This window comes from Macaca nemestrina, chromosome 6 (genome assembly GCF_043159975.1).
Source record: "Macaca nemestrina isolate mMacNem1 chromosome 6, mMacNem.hap1, whole genome shotgun sequence".
NCBI lineage: Eukaryota > Metazoa > Chordata > Mammalia > Primates > Cercopithecidae > Macaca > Macaca nemestrina.
The window spans coordinates 36,236,477-36,251,061 of NC_092130.1; the positions used below are offsets into that span (position 1 = coordinate 36,236,477).

The 14,585-nt window shown below is 37.6% G+C and overlaps 1 protein-coding gene across 3 annotated transcripts in view; it reads right to left on the reverse strand.

Annotated features, from left to right (window-relative positions):
* LOC105466952 (potassium channel tetramerization domain containing 16) overlaps positions 1-14,509 on the reverse strand; it is a 312,786-nt gene extending 298,277 nt beyond the window's left edge. Inside the window, exons 1-2 of one of the 3 annotated variants that reach the window (XM_011716157.3) lie at positions 14,307-14,509; positions 10,744-10,897 (exon numbers count right to left, since the gene is read on the reverse strand). The gene's annotated coding sequence lies outside the window, so the exon portion shown is untranslated. The remainder of the gene's footprint in view (positions 1-10,743; positions 10,898-14,306) is intronic. The other 2 variants (XM_024788234.2, XM_071098266.1) reach the window with 2 other exon arrangements.
* Between the last annotated feature and the right edge of the window lie 76 nt (positions 14,510-14,585).

A 14,585-nucleotide genomic window follows, 5' to 3' on the forward strand; every position in this document is an offset into this window, starting at 1 on the left:
AAGGAGGCCTGCCTGCCTCCATAGACTCCACCTCTGGGGGCAGGGCATAGCTAAACAAAAGGCAGCAGAAACCTCTGCAGATTTAAATGTCCCTGTCTGACAGCTTTGAAGAGAGGAGTAGTTCTCCCTGCACAGAGTTTGAGATCTGAGAATGGACAGGACAGACTGCCTCCTCAAGTGGGTCCCTGACCCCTGAGTAGCCTAACTGGGAGGCACCCCCCAGTAGGAGCAGACTGACACCTCACATGGCTGGGTAGCCCTCTGAGACGAAACTTCCAGAGGAACTATCAGGCAGCAACATTTGCTGTTCAGCAATATTCACTCTTCTGCAGCCTCTGCTGCAGATACCCAGGCAAACAGGGTCTGGAGTGGACCTCCAGCAAACTCCAAAAGACCTGCAGCTGAGGGTCCTTACTGTTACAAGGAAAACTAACAAACAGAAAGGACATCCACACCAAAACCCTATCTGTACGTCACCATCATCAAAGACCAAAGGTAGATAAAACCACAAAGATGGGAAAAAAACAGAGCAGAAAAGCTGAAAATTCTAAAAATCGGAGTGCCTCTCCCCCTCCAAAGGAACGCAGCTCCTCGCCAGGAACAGAACAAAGCTGGACGGAGAATGACTTTGACAAGTTGAGAGAAGAAAGCTTCAGACTATCAAACTTCTCTGAGCTAACGGAGGAAGTTCAAACCCATCTCAAAGAAGCTAAAAACCTTGAAAAAAGATTAAACAAATGGCTAACTAGAATAACCAATGTAGAAAAGTCCTTAAATGACCTGATGGAGCTGAAAACCATGGCACAAGAACTACGTGATGAATGCACAAGCTTGAGTAACAGATTCAATCAACTGGAAGAAAGGGTATCAGTGACGGAAGATCAGATAAATGAACTGAAGCGAGAAGAGAAGTTTGGAGAAAAAAGAGTAAAAGGAAATGCACAAAGCCTCCAAGAAATATAGGACTATGTGAAAAGACCAAATCTACGTCTGATTGGTGTACCTGAAAGTGATGGGAAGAATGGAACCAAGTTGGAAAACACTCTGCAGGATATCATCCAGGAGAACTTCCCCAACCTAACAAGTCAGGCCAACATTCAAATTCAGGAAATACAGAGAACGCCACAAAGATACTCCTCGAGAAGAGCAACTCCAAGACACATAATTGTCAGATTCACGAAAGTTGAAATGAAGGAAAAAATGTTAAGGGCAGCCAGAGAGAAAGGTCGGGTTACCCACAAAGGGAAGCCTATCAGACTAACAGCGGATCTCTCGGCAGAAACTCTACAAGCCAGAAGAGAGTGGGGGCCAATATTCAACATTCTTAAAGAAAAGAATTTTCAACCAAGAATTTCATATCCAGCCAAACTGTTTCATAAGTGAAGGAGAAATAAAATCCTTTACAGACAAGCAAATGCTGAAAGATATTGTCACCACCAGGCCTGCCCTACAAGAGACCCTGAAGGAAGCACTAAACATGGAAAGGAACAACTGGTACCAGCCTCTGCAAAAACATGCCTAATCGATGCTAGGAAGAAATTGCATCAACTAATGAGCAAAATAACCAGCTAACATCATAATGACATGATCAAATTCACACATAACAATATTAACCTTAAATGGAAATTGGCTAAATGCTCCAATTAAAAGACACAGACTGGCAAATTGGATAAAGAGTCAAGACCCATCAGTGTGGTGTATTCAGGAGACCTATTTCACGTGCAGAGACACACACAGGCTCAAAATAAAGGGATGGAGGAAGATCTACCAAGCAAATGGAAAACAAAAAAAGGCAGGGGTTGTAATCCTAGTCTCTGATAAAAAAGACTTTAAGCCAACAAGATCAAAAGAGACAAAGAAGACCATTACATAATGGTAAAGGGATCAATTCAACAAGAAGAGCTAACTATCCTAAATATATATGCACCCAATACAGGAGCACCCAGATTCATAAAGCAAGTCTGTAGAGACTTACAAAGAGACTTAGACTCCCACACAATAATAACAGGAGAATTTAACACTCCACTGCCAACATTAGACAGATCAATGAGACAGAAAGTTAACAAGGATATCCAGGAATTGAACTCAGTTCTGCACCAAGTGGACCTAATAGATATCTACAGAATTCTCCACCACAAATCAACAGAATATACATTCTTCTCAGCACCACATCACACTTATTCCAAAATTGACCACATAATTGGAAGTAAAGCACTCCTCAGCAAATGTAAAAGAACAGAAATTATAACAAACTGTCTCTCAGACCACAGTGCAATCAAACTAGAACTCAGGACTAAGAAACTCACTCAAAATCTCTCAACTACATGGAAACTGAACAGCCTGCTCCTGAATGACTACTGGGTACATAACGAAATGAAGGCAGAAATAAAGATGTTCTTTGAAACCAATGAGAACAAAGATACAACATACCAGAATCTCTGGGACACATTTAAAGCAGTGTGTAGAGGGAAATTTATAGCACTAAATGCCCACAAGAGAAAGCAGAAAAGATCTAACATTGACACCCTAACATCACAATTAAAAGAACTAGAGAAGCAAGAGCAAACACATTCAAAAGCTAGCAGAAGGCAAGAAATAACTAAGATCAGAGCAGAACTGAAGGAGATAGAGACACAAAAAACCCTTCAAAAAATCAATGAATCCAAGAGCTGGTTTTTTGAAAAGATCGACAAAATTGATAGACCGCTAACAAGACTAATAAAGAAGAAAAGAGAGAGGAATCAAATAGATGCAATAAAAAATGACAAAGGGGATATCACCACCGATCCCACAGAAACACAAACTACCATCAGAGAATACTATAAACACCTCTACGCAAATAAACTAGAAAACCTAGAAGAAATGGATAAATTCCTGGACACATACACCCTCCCAAGACTAAAACAGGAAGAAGTTGAATTCCTGAATAGACCAATAACAGGCTCTGAAATTAAGGCAACAATTAATAGCCTACCAACCAAAAAAAGTCCAGGATCAGACGGATTCACAGCCGAATTCTACCAGAGGTACAAGGAGGAGCTAGTACCATTCCTTCTGAAACTACTTCAATCAATAGAAAAAGAGGGAATCGTCCCTAACTCACTTTATGAGGCCAACATCATCCTGATACCAAAGCCTGGCAGAGACACAACCAAAAAAGAGAATTTTAGACCAATATCCCTGATGAATATCAATGCAAAAGTCCTCAGTAAGATAATGGCAATAAGATAATGGCAAACCGAATTCAGCAGTACATCAAAAAGCTCTCAGGCATGAGAAAGAAATAAAGCATATTCAATTAGGAAAAGAGGAAGTCAAATTGTCCCTGTTTGCAGATGATGTGATTGTATATTTAGAAAACCTCATCATCTCAGCCCAAAATCTACTTAAGCTGATAAGCAACTTCAGCAAAGTCTCAGGATACAAAATCAATGTGCAAAAATCACAAGCATTCTTATACACCAATAACAGACAAACAGAGAGCCAAATCATGAGTGAACTCCCTTTTACAATTGCTTCAAAGAGAATAAAATACCTAGGAATCCAACTTACAAGGGATGTGAAGGACCTCTTCAAGGAGAACTACAAACCACTGCTCAATGAAATAAAAGAGGACACAAACAAATGGAAGAACATTCCATGCTCATGGATAGGAAGAATCAATATCGTGAAAATGGCCACACTACCCAAGGTAATTTATAGATTCAATGCCATCCCCATCAAGCTACCAATGACTTTCTTCACAGAATTGGAAAAAACTACTTTAAAGTTCATATGGAAACAAAAAAGAGTTCGCATCTCCAAGACAATCCTAAGTCAAAAGAACAAAGCTGGAGGCATCATGCTACCTGACTTCAAACTATACTACAAGGCTACAGTAACCAAAACAGCATGGTACTGGTACCAAAACAGAGATATAGACCAATGGAACAGAACAGAGCCCTCAGAAACAATACCACACATCTACAACCATCTGATCTTTGACATATCTGACAAAAACAGGAAATGAGAAAAGGATTCCCTATTTAATAAATGATGCTGGGAAAACTGGCTAGCCATACATAGAAAGCTGAAACTGAAATCCCTTCCTTACACCTTATACAAAAATTAATTCAAGATGGATTAGGCACTTAAATGTTAGACCTAAAACCATAAAAACCCTAGAAGAAAACCTAGGCAATACCATTCAGGACACAGGCATGGGCAAGGACTTCATGTCTAAAACACCAAAAGCAATGGCAACAAAAGCCAAAATTGATAAATGGGATCTAATCAAACTAAAGAGCTTCTGCACAGCAAAAGAAACTACCATCAGAGTGAACAGGCAACCTACAGAATGGGAGAAAATTTTTGCAAGCTACTCATCTGACAAAGGGCTAATATCCAGAACTTACAAAGAACTCAAACAAATTTACAAGAAAAAAACAAACAACCCCATCAAAAAGTGGGCAAAGGATATGAACAGACACTTCTCAAAAGAAGACATTTATGCAGCCAACAGACACACGAAAAAATGCTCATCATCACTGGCCACCAGAGAAATGCAAATCAAATCCACAATGAGACACCAGTTAGAATGGCGATCATGAAAAAGTCAGGAAACAACAGGTGCTGAAGAGGATGTGGAGAAACAGGAACACTTTTACATTGTTGGTGGGACTGTAAACTAGTTCAACCATTGTGGAAGACAGTGTGGCAATTCCTCAAGGATCTAGAACTAGAAATACCATTTGACCCAGCCATCCCATTTTTACTGGGTATATACCCAAAAGATTATAAATCATGATGCTATAAAGACATATGCACACATATGTTTATTGCAGCAGTATTCACAATAGCAAAGACTTGGAACCAACCCAAATGTCCATCAATGATAGACTGGATTAAGAAAACGTGGCACATATACACCATGGAATACTATGCAGCCATAAATAAGGATGAGTTCATGTCCTTTGTAGGGACATGGATGCAGCTATAAACCATCATTCTCAGCAAACTATCACAAGAACAGAAAACCACACACTGCATGTTCTCACTCATAGGTGGGAATTGAACAATGAGAACACTTGGACACAGGAAGGAGAACATGACACACTGGGGCCTGTCGTGGGGTAGGGGGAGGGGGAGGGATAGCATTAGGAGATATACCTAATGTAATATACTAATGTAAATGATGAGTTAATGGGTGCAGCACACCAACATGGCACATGTATACATATGTAACAAACCTGCACATTGTGCACAAGTACCCTAGAACTTAAAGTATAATAAAAAATAAATTTAAAAAATACCATAGACAGGCACAGAATCTGTTTGTTGTATATTGTGACTGGCACATGGTAGGTTCTCAATAAATCTTTGTAACAAACGAATGAATAAATACCACAAACAACATTATTTTATGTCCTATAGTTGGGATACAAAAGTAAATATAATATAACCTCTCTTCTAATAGAGTTTCTGACATAATTAGATGGTTACAATCACTTATTTATCATCTAATCTTTGTCATGTACTAGCTGAAAAGCAAAGACAAGACACAATGGTAAATCTGATACTAGCCATATTAGTAAAATCAACCAAATCCCTTATTCTGATAGTCTCTACCTACCATGTTGGCGAAGGAAGGATCCCTGTTCCCAAATAGTACAAGATGGATGAGCTCCTGATATACTCAACACTGGACAGATGACACTGGCAGCAGTTCATTAATCACATACACTCACAGCCTGGGAGAGAAGAGCCTGCACACCAGGCAGGGATATGTAGTGGTTACACTCAGGAGTAGAGCGAATGAGCTGGGCCTGTGGTGTATAGTATCTAGAGGATGAGTTGCCTCCTGGTTCCCATGGGGGGAGGGGGATATAATATGTTTCTTTGAATAATTTTACCAGCTCATAAGAAGGCAAAATGACTTGGGCTGAGGCCTGAGTAGGGTGGCCAATAGAGGAACCTGCCTGGTGGGGAGCTTTTTCTGCTGGGTAGGGGACATATCTGGCAAGAGCAAGGGAACTCATGGTTAAACCTTTAGGACCCTGTGAGGGTCAGAAATGTCAAGGTATCACATGGAATTGTAGGTCTTACAACACATCCCTTCACTTCTCCTGGCCTCAGATCTTCATTTGTAAAGTCAAAGAGTGGGGAATGAATTCTCTCAAGGTTCCTTGGAGTTTTAATTCTCTTTAATTCTCAATATGTGTAGCCAGTTAAACGAGGGGTGTTTTGGTCATTTTCTGATGCACTTGCTGTCCTGATTGTTCTATGAAGATTAGTCTATTCTTGTTAACTTTAGAGCTATCTCAGTGAATTCAGGCCAATTTCCTAGGGGCCTCTCAAAATTTTAATATGAAGTTGAGACATTTCATTTCCAGGGAGTGGGAAGGGGAGTGTAGTGTGTTATAATATTAGTAGAGAAGTCAATTTTTAAATTAAAACGAATAACTTTTAATTAGAGTCCAGAAAAGAAAGGATATTTATAAATCTAGAATCAAATAATATTTTAAATGATGTTAATCTTTCCAAAATAACATTTTAGCAAGAGTTAAGAAATGTTTATATTCTCTTCCAGAGAGGAAAATTCATTATCACAGACAGTAGGGGATTTATGATTTTCATTAAATTGTAAAAAATTAGGACTGCAGGGCTGGGCGTGGTGGCTCACGCCTGTAATCCCAGCACTTTGGGAGGCTGAGGTGGGTGGATCACAAGGTCAGGAGATCGAGACCATCCTGGCTAACATGGTGAAACCCCGTCTCTACTAAAAATACAAAAAAAAAAAAAAAAAATTAGCCAGGCGTGGTGGCAGGTACCTGTAGTCCCAGCTACTCGGGTGGTTGAGGCAGGAGAATGGCGTGAACCTGGGAGGCAGAGCTTGCAGTGAGCCAAGATTGTGCCACTGCACTCCAGCCTGGCGACAGAGCAAGACTCTGTCTCAAAAAAAAAAAAAAAAAAAAAAAAAATTAGGACTGTAGAAGAAGAATAAAAAAGATCTTGACTGCTTAACCTAAAATCAAAAGGAAAAAAATGTGTTTGTCTTTGACTTCTAGATCTAAATGTGCAGAATTTAATTAAAATCAGACATTTGATTTCACATGTCACTGTTTTAAAATAAAATAATCCTCATTTAAGGAAAAGTGTCAAGCATTATAATTAGTCTTAATAACAAAAAATAATATCTAAGTACATTAAAAGCATTATGACTAAATAACTTTTTCTTCTATGGAAGAAAACTGAAAAATCAAAATGCCTACTTTTATAGTTCTACTTTATATTTTTAAAAATCATCACAAGTGAACAAACTCAATAAAATAACATTGTTTAAGAATTGGCACTATAGACATTAAGATTTTCCTTTAGCAGGCTTTTACTTATTTATAAACATAATGACCTCTTACTTTGTTTCAGAAAGTCTGATGAAAAATATTCCAGCATGTGTCTTTCTACAAGCATGGGACTGACTTTAAACCCAATGTAAAAAGTTTACTTTGGGCCAAGTGTTAAACTAGACACCCAAAATGATGCAGTTGAAGACTCCATTGCTACAGATTTCATTCAAAAGATTTGCCATTCTGCAACGGTGACAACCAATTGACATTGACATGAATAGCTGATCAAAGTGAAAAAAAATCAGATTATTGTTCTTTTGAGCATGTGTGTAGCAAAAAACTCAGTCTATATTTGGGCAAAAGAATGCAGTAACATCATAAAGCTGATATGAATTCAACTGTACATCCCCCAAAAGATATATTGAAGTCCTTACTCCCAGGACATCAGAATGTGACCTTATTTGAAAATAAGATCTTTACAGAGATAATCAAGTTAAAATGAGGTAATTTGGGTAGGTGCTAAACCAACATGACTGGTGCTCCTAAAAAAGGGAAGCTTGGACACAGAGACAGGCATACACAGAGAGACTATGTGAACACCATGTCAAGGTGAAGGCAGAGATGGGAGTGATGCATCTACAAGCTAAGGAACATCAAAGATTGCTTTCAAACCACCAGAAGCTACAAAAGAGGCATGCAGCAGATTCACCCTTACAGTCCTCAGAAGGAAAAAACCTTGTCGAAACCTTGATTTCAGATTTCTAACCTCCAGAACTCTAAGACAATACATTTCGTTTATGTAGACCACCCAGTTTGTGGTACTTTGTTACAGCACCCCCAGGAAACTAATCCAGTCTGAATACTATTTTTTTTCAAACCATCACTTTAGTCCCTTCCATTCCTCAACAGCAGTAAAATGTTCCTTCTTACCAATCATTTCTGCACAAATTACAATGATATACTTATATAGATACGATAGCATGACAGTTACTGCGGTTCAAGCATTAACCTTCTTCAAAATAACTCTAATTGAGAGTCATGAGGAATTCTTCTTCTTCTTTTTTTAATCCTGATAGAAAACCCAGAAAATACCCTTCTCAACACTGGCCCTGGCAAAGAGTGTTTGAGTTAAGTCCCCAAAAGCAATTGCAACAAAAACTAAAGTTAACAAGTGGGACCTAATTAAACTAAAGAGCTTCTGCACAGCAAAAAGTAAACAACCTACAAAATAAGAGAAAACATTTGCAAAGTATGCATCCAACAAAGATTTAGTAACCAGAATCTATAAGGAACTTAAATCGACTAGAAAAACAAATAACCACATTAAAAATGGGCAACAGATATGGTCATGAAGAATTCTAACAAAAAACAGAAAAAGTATACTGCCTAGAGGAACCTAAACCACAATATATATCATGCTTGCAGTAATTTTCAAGCTGCTCTCCCACTGAATGTAATAAAACCTGACACATATATGATTTTAAGAAACACTATATCTTTAAAAATTGTTATGGCTATTATTTCACTTGCCTGAGATACTGCCTTTTTCTTTCTTTGCAAATAAATATGTTTTCCACAATATAAATCATCTTATGCTCTGTCTCCTGATAAATTCTGTGTTTTAGGGGAAGAGAGGAGAGAAAGGGAAGGCAGAAAGATGGACACTTTTTATAGTATTTGAAATAAGATGAAACATATCAAGAAAATAAAATATGAGAAGCACTGTTCACAATTTTCAAGGATAATTGCCCTAAATATAGGCGGTTCTTAAAACAGTACTTATGAGACTAAAATTTACAATGCAGACAAGCCAAATTTGAAAAATCTTGGAAAGAGATAAAAAAGCATATTTTAATACACTCCACCTTATCAAAAAGCAAATTATAATACAGAATCTGCAGGGCAAACAACAGAGTGAACATTTATAATTGATCTTAGACGTAGTTAGCTTGTTCAAACCCAATCCTTATAGCTTTTAAAAAGTCGATTTTTCCTGAAGAAATAGTATTGCTTCTGTAGCTACATAGATTCAACAATAATTATTGCAAATATTTATTGAATACTTAGTACTTAGACACTTATACTTGAATACATTATGTCATATAACCCTTCTAGCAATGAACACTCTTATCTTGCTTTTACAGATGAGAAAAGTGAGGTACAAAGAGTTTAAATAAATTACTGAAGCTCCATGGCAAGTAAGTAGTACAGAATGTAAATCCATGCAGTCTGGCTCCAGGGCCTATACCCTTAACCACTATGCAATATCAATTAACATACATGACTAATGTAACATAAACTTAAACATAAGGTTTAAATACTATTTGCCCAATGAGAACATTACAGAAAATATTTTTTATCAATTTTTATCAATATACATGTGGAGACGCAGATGCAATTATCAAATGTCTAGTTGCAATTTTAATTTATATGGATTTCAGTAATCACATTTTAGATAAATTAGGATATTAATCAGAATTATTGACTTTTCTACATTCACATTTCATAACATAATAACAATACAGCCTAGTGGTTTAGCATAAGGACTCAGGAATGAGTTCAAAATGTGTAGTCTACTATTTTCTAGCATAATAATGTTTAACAAATTACTTACTCTGTTCTCAATTTCCTCATGTGTCAAATGGGAGTTATAGGGCACCCACCTCACTGGGTTGTTAAGAGGAGGAGTAATTGAGTTAAAAAGTACAAACTGCTTAAAGAAATGCTTGGCACACAAATGCTTGAAGTATATATAGGTGCTAACTGTCATATTTTTCAAATCCTTCATTTTTACCTTTGGCATGAGTGGCTTTGCCATCATTAGAGCCCACTGTGAGTTCCCCCATGCTGTTTTTCATATTATCTCCCTTACTACCCAAGTTATTTTAAATATAGACTTCCATTGCTTCAGTGCCTTCACTGAAACTGATATTCCAAGCCACAATAGCCATTCACCTGATATTAGAAAGGTTTATTTGTTACTTAAGAGGGTATTTTTTATCTCTGCAATGAAAATATTTACAGTATTTACAATATTGCTTATATGTTATCTTTAAAAGACTTTTTTTTTTTTTTAACAACATGCAGCACTTGCAATACCGATGTAAAGTTTCCAGGAATAGTTATAAAATTAGGGTTAAATTTCTTTGCCTTTTAAAAACCAGTTCTATACAAAGGCATCCAACGCCATTACAGACAAATCTATCTTCTCAAAACTATTCATTGTTCAAAGTAAAATAACTGAAATAACAGAAGCAGAATTTGAATAACCTAGTACAGAAGACTTGATGAGGAAACTCTTTGGTAAAGGAAAAAAGATAATTTAGAGGAAATATAATTGTCATATTTGAGAAAAGAGGTTACATAGTTAATATGCAGGGACAGTGAAAACAAACACTGGCACTTATTTGGTTTTTACCGTAGTTGTCAGGTTTCATTGTGGAACTTGACTGAAATACACAGAGCTGCCAGATCTCCATTTCATGTGGTGCTTGTGGATATAGCTGAAGGTAGGAGAAAACTGCCCATGTTCAAACCATAATTTTCTGGCACAATTTTCCACGGCATATTAACTAAAAAACAGAAGGGAAAGAAGGCAACTCTAAAATATCTTTAAATAAATTACTGAAGCTCCATGGCAAGGAAGTAGTACAGAATGTAAATCCATGCAGTCTGGCTCCAGGGCCTGTACCTTAGTTTCAGAGCCATACTAAGAAAATGAAGTTGTTTTGTGTGTGTTTGTGAAATATGTAAAAGTGTTAGTGTGTATACTAGCATGACTGTCTTAACTAAATAATATTACTCATTATTAGGATGTCCTTTCCATTTTTGTTTTGGTGATGGATACATTAGGTCCCAGGGAAGGACTGTGCAGCTATTACAGCTCTAGCTCATGTTGCCTCATCTCTTGACCTAGGTGAGGCTTTCTACTCCTGATAAAGCCAACTGGGTGACTTTAACAGAGGACGGCACATCTACCAAGGACTCCAGTTTCCTTTAATATAACTTTCTGAAGCCTATCCCAGAGTGAGGGAGCAATGCAAAAAAAAAAAAAAGGAAAAAATCCAAAATGAAATTCTTACATGATTAGCCATGAAATTAGTGGATGTTCTCAAAATCCCTAATGGGCATCTGCAGGATACTTTGGCTTATGTCTCAAAGTCAAATAAACAATATGCAAAACTCAATCAGGTAACTCAATTTTCTTGCTTGGCTTCTCAATTGGAGCAGAAATTCAAGGGGGAAAATTTAAATATGTTAATTGCTTTCAGAGACAGAAGTAGAATTTGAAGAACATCTATATCTAATAATTCATTCCTAAAACAGGCAAATTTTTTACCTTTTAACTTCGGGGTACAGGTGCAGGTTTGTTACATAGATAAACTTGTATCATAGGGGTTTGTTGTACAGATTATTTCATCACCCAGGTATTAAGCCTAGTACCTATTAGTTATTTTTCCTGATTCTCTCCCTCCTCCCTCCAACATGCCCTACTGTGTGTTGTTCCCCTCTAGGTGTCCATGTGTTCTCATTATTTAGCTCCTACTTATAAGGAGAACATGTGGTATCTGGTTTTCTGTTCCTGCATTAGTTTGCTAAGGATAATTTCCTGCAGCTCTGTCTATGTCCCTGCAAAGGACATTATCTCATTGCTTTTCTATGGCTGCATAATATTTCATGGTGTGTATGTGCCACATTTTCTTTATCCAGTCTATGATGGATGGGCATTTAAGTTGCTTCCATGTCTTTGCTACTGTGAATAGTGCTGCAATGAACATACACATGCATGTGTCTTTATGGTAGATTGATTTATAACCTTTTGGGTGTATGCCCAGTAACAGGATTACTGGGTAGAATGGTATTTCTGTCTTTAGGTCTTTGAAGAATCGCCACACTGTGCTCCATAATGGCTGAACTAATTTACCCTCCCACCAACAGTGTATAAGCATTCCTTTTTCTCTATAACCTTACCAGCATCTAAATGGACAATTTTTAATGCTCATATTCTTGTAGCTCACTCAAATTTGAAAGGGATATCTTTTTTGATTCAGAAGAAACAGAAACATCAGAAAAAAACAAGACAGACCAGATTTTTTTTTAACCATAAGATTAAGTAGATAATGATGGATTACTGCATCTTGTTGATGATTCGAAACACAGCTTCATGGATAATGTAGCTTAAAGAAAGTACAATCACAAAGTTTATCAACTGAACTAGGATATTTTTGAGAGTAAAAGGGAACAATATTAATAATTATGCTGGGGGTAAGGAAAAATAGGCAGAAAATGGGACAATGGAATTGTCTCCAGCAAATCATAATATGTGGTCATTCTACCTAAAGTTGTGCCAATGATACCTAAACCAATAAATGCTAAAATGATTGATGAAAGGTGGTGAACACTTGAATGAGCAATTTCAGAAATTCAAAAATATAGGCAGAAAGCACAAAAATCTAGTGTTCAGTGGCAAAATAGGGTAGCCATAATTAACAATAATTTATTGTATAGTTCAAAATAACTAGGAGTAGATTTAGAATTTTCTCTACACAAAGCAATGACAAATGTTTGAGGCGACAGATACATCTCAATTACCCCGATTTCATTATTACACATTGTATTCCTGTATCAAAATATCACATTTATCTCATAAATATGTACAACTATGATGTATCCGTAAAAATAAAAAAAATTAAATTCACCAATGGAGTAAAAACCTCAAAGGGCAGCTGCCTGTTGGTTTCTAGGGTACAATCCTAGGTTTTTTGATATGGTTGTTATAGCCTTTTGTTCTTGCTATTTTTGTTTGGAGGGGAGTGCGTTTTTTGTTTGTTTTAGTTTTACTTGTTTGTTTTATTGCGGTGGGGGTGTTGAGAGAAAAATTTTAAGTGAAATTTTATTGTTCCTTTGGAAACTAGTCCTCAACAATGGTCTGGCTTCTTTTGTGAGGGCCTCAGGATTTTGATACCGGAATATAATGCAATGGCTCATGATAAATGTTATTACTATAAACCCTGAAGAAAGTTCTGCTCATTAGTTAATAGCATGTTATTTGGAGTCACAGTATTTGGATTCCACCATCTTGGAAAAGTGATTTAACACAGCAGCCAAAGCAATCTTTTTCAAAAGGAAACAATCTAAACATCACTCATCAGTTCACAATCTTCATTTCTTTTAGAACCAACACACAAATCCCACAGGATATTTCCTGGCCCCTTCCTGTTATTCCAGCCTCAACTCCTATGTGGCTCCCCTCACTTGCCGTTCCAGTCACTCAGGTTCCACTTAGAAGTGTGGTTCACAAATTCAGGTGATGTTGCCCCCACCCCCGCCCCAGGGACATTTGGATTTGGCAATGTCTGGACAGATTTTTAGCTGTCCCAACTTGGTGGTGGTGGTGGTGGTTGGTTATAAGGAGTACTGGCATCTAATGGCTAGAGGTTAGGGACGCTATGCTAAGCATCACGCACAGGGCATGACCCAAAGAATCATTCTGACCCAAAATGTTAATAATGCTAAAGTTGAGAGCTCGATTTTCATCTTTCCTCAGACCATGTTTCCCAGATCTTGCACACATTGTTCTCTTTGCCTAAAATATTCAGGCTATTTTCCCTTTACCTTTTTATTTCCCTTTACCTTTTTACCTATTATCCTCCTTTACCCTTGTCCTTTCCTCTTTTTTTTGTCTTCTCTAACTCCCACTCACCCTTCGTTAACTCTCTTATAGTGGCTTTACAGACTCTTCCTCCCAGATGAATGTTACTCTTATGGAGCGCTAAAGAATATTAGCAGCAATTTCACTCGCATTTGTATGTGTTCGATTACCCCTCTCCACCACCAACGCCAGGTGGGTAGATGTCATCTAGCTTATATTTACTACAGTATCCCCAGCAGCTAGCACAGAATGCACACTTAATAGCTTCACTTAAAACAGGGAAATAGGGTAACCATCTCATTAGGTTGTAAAGATTAAATAATACATACAAACTCTTTAGCACAGTGCTTGAATCACAATAAATGCAGATACCGAGGCATTGTAGTTTGTGGACAGGAAAGGGGGGCTCCGGCTGTCTCATTTTAGCGCCTCCCAGCCTTTCATCACCTCGGTCTGAGAAACTCCTCCTCCTCCCCACAAGTAAGCAGCAATTGCTGCGCCTGCGCTTTCCTGGTTTCACGCTAACCAGGCTGCCGGAAGCACTTTCCTCTTTCGCATTGGCCCGCCGCAGGTGGGGTAGATACTACGCATGCTCTATATTCGTGTCT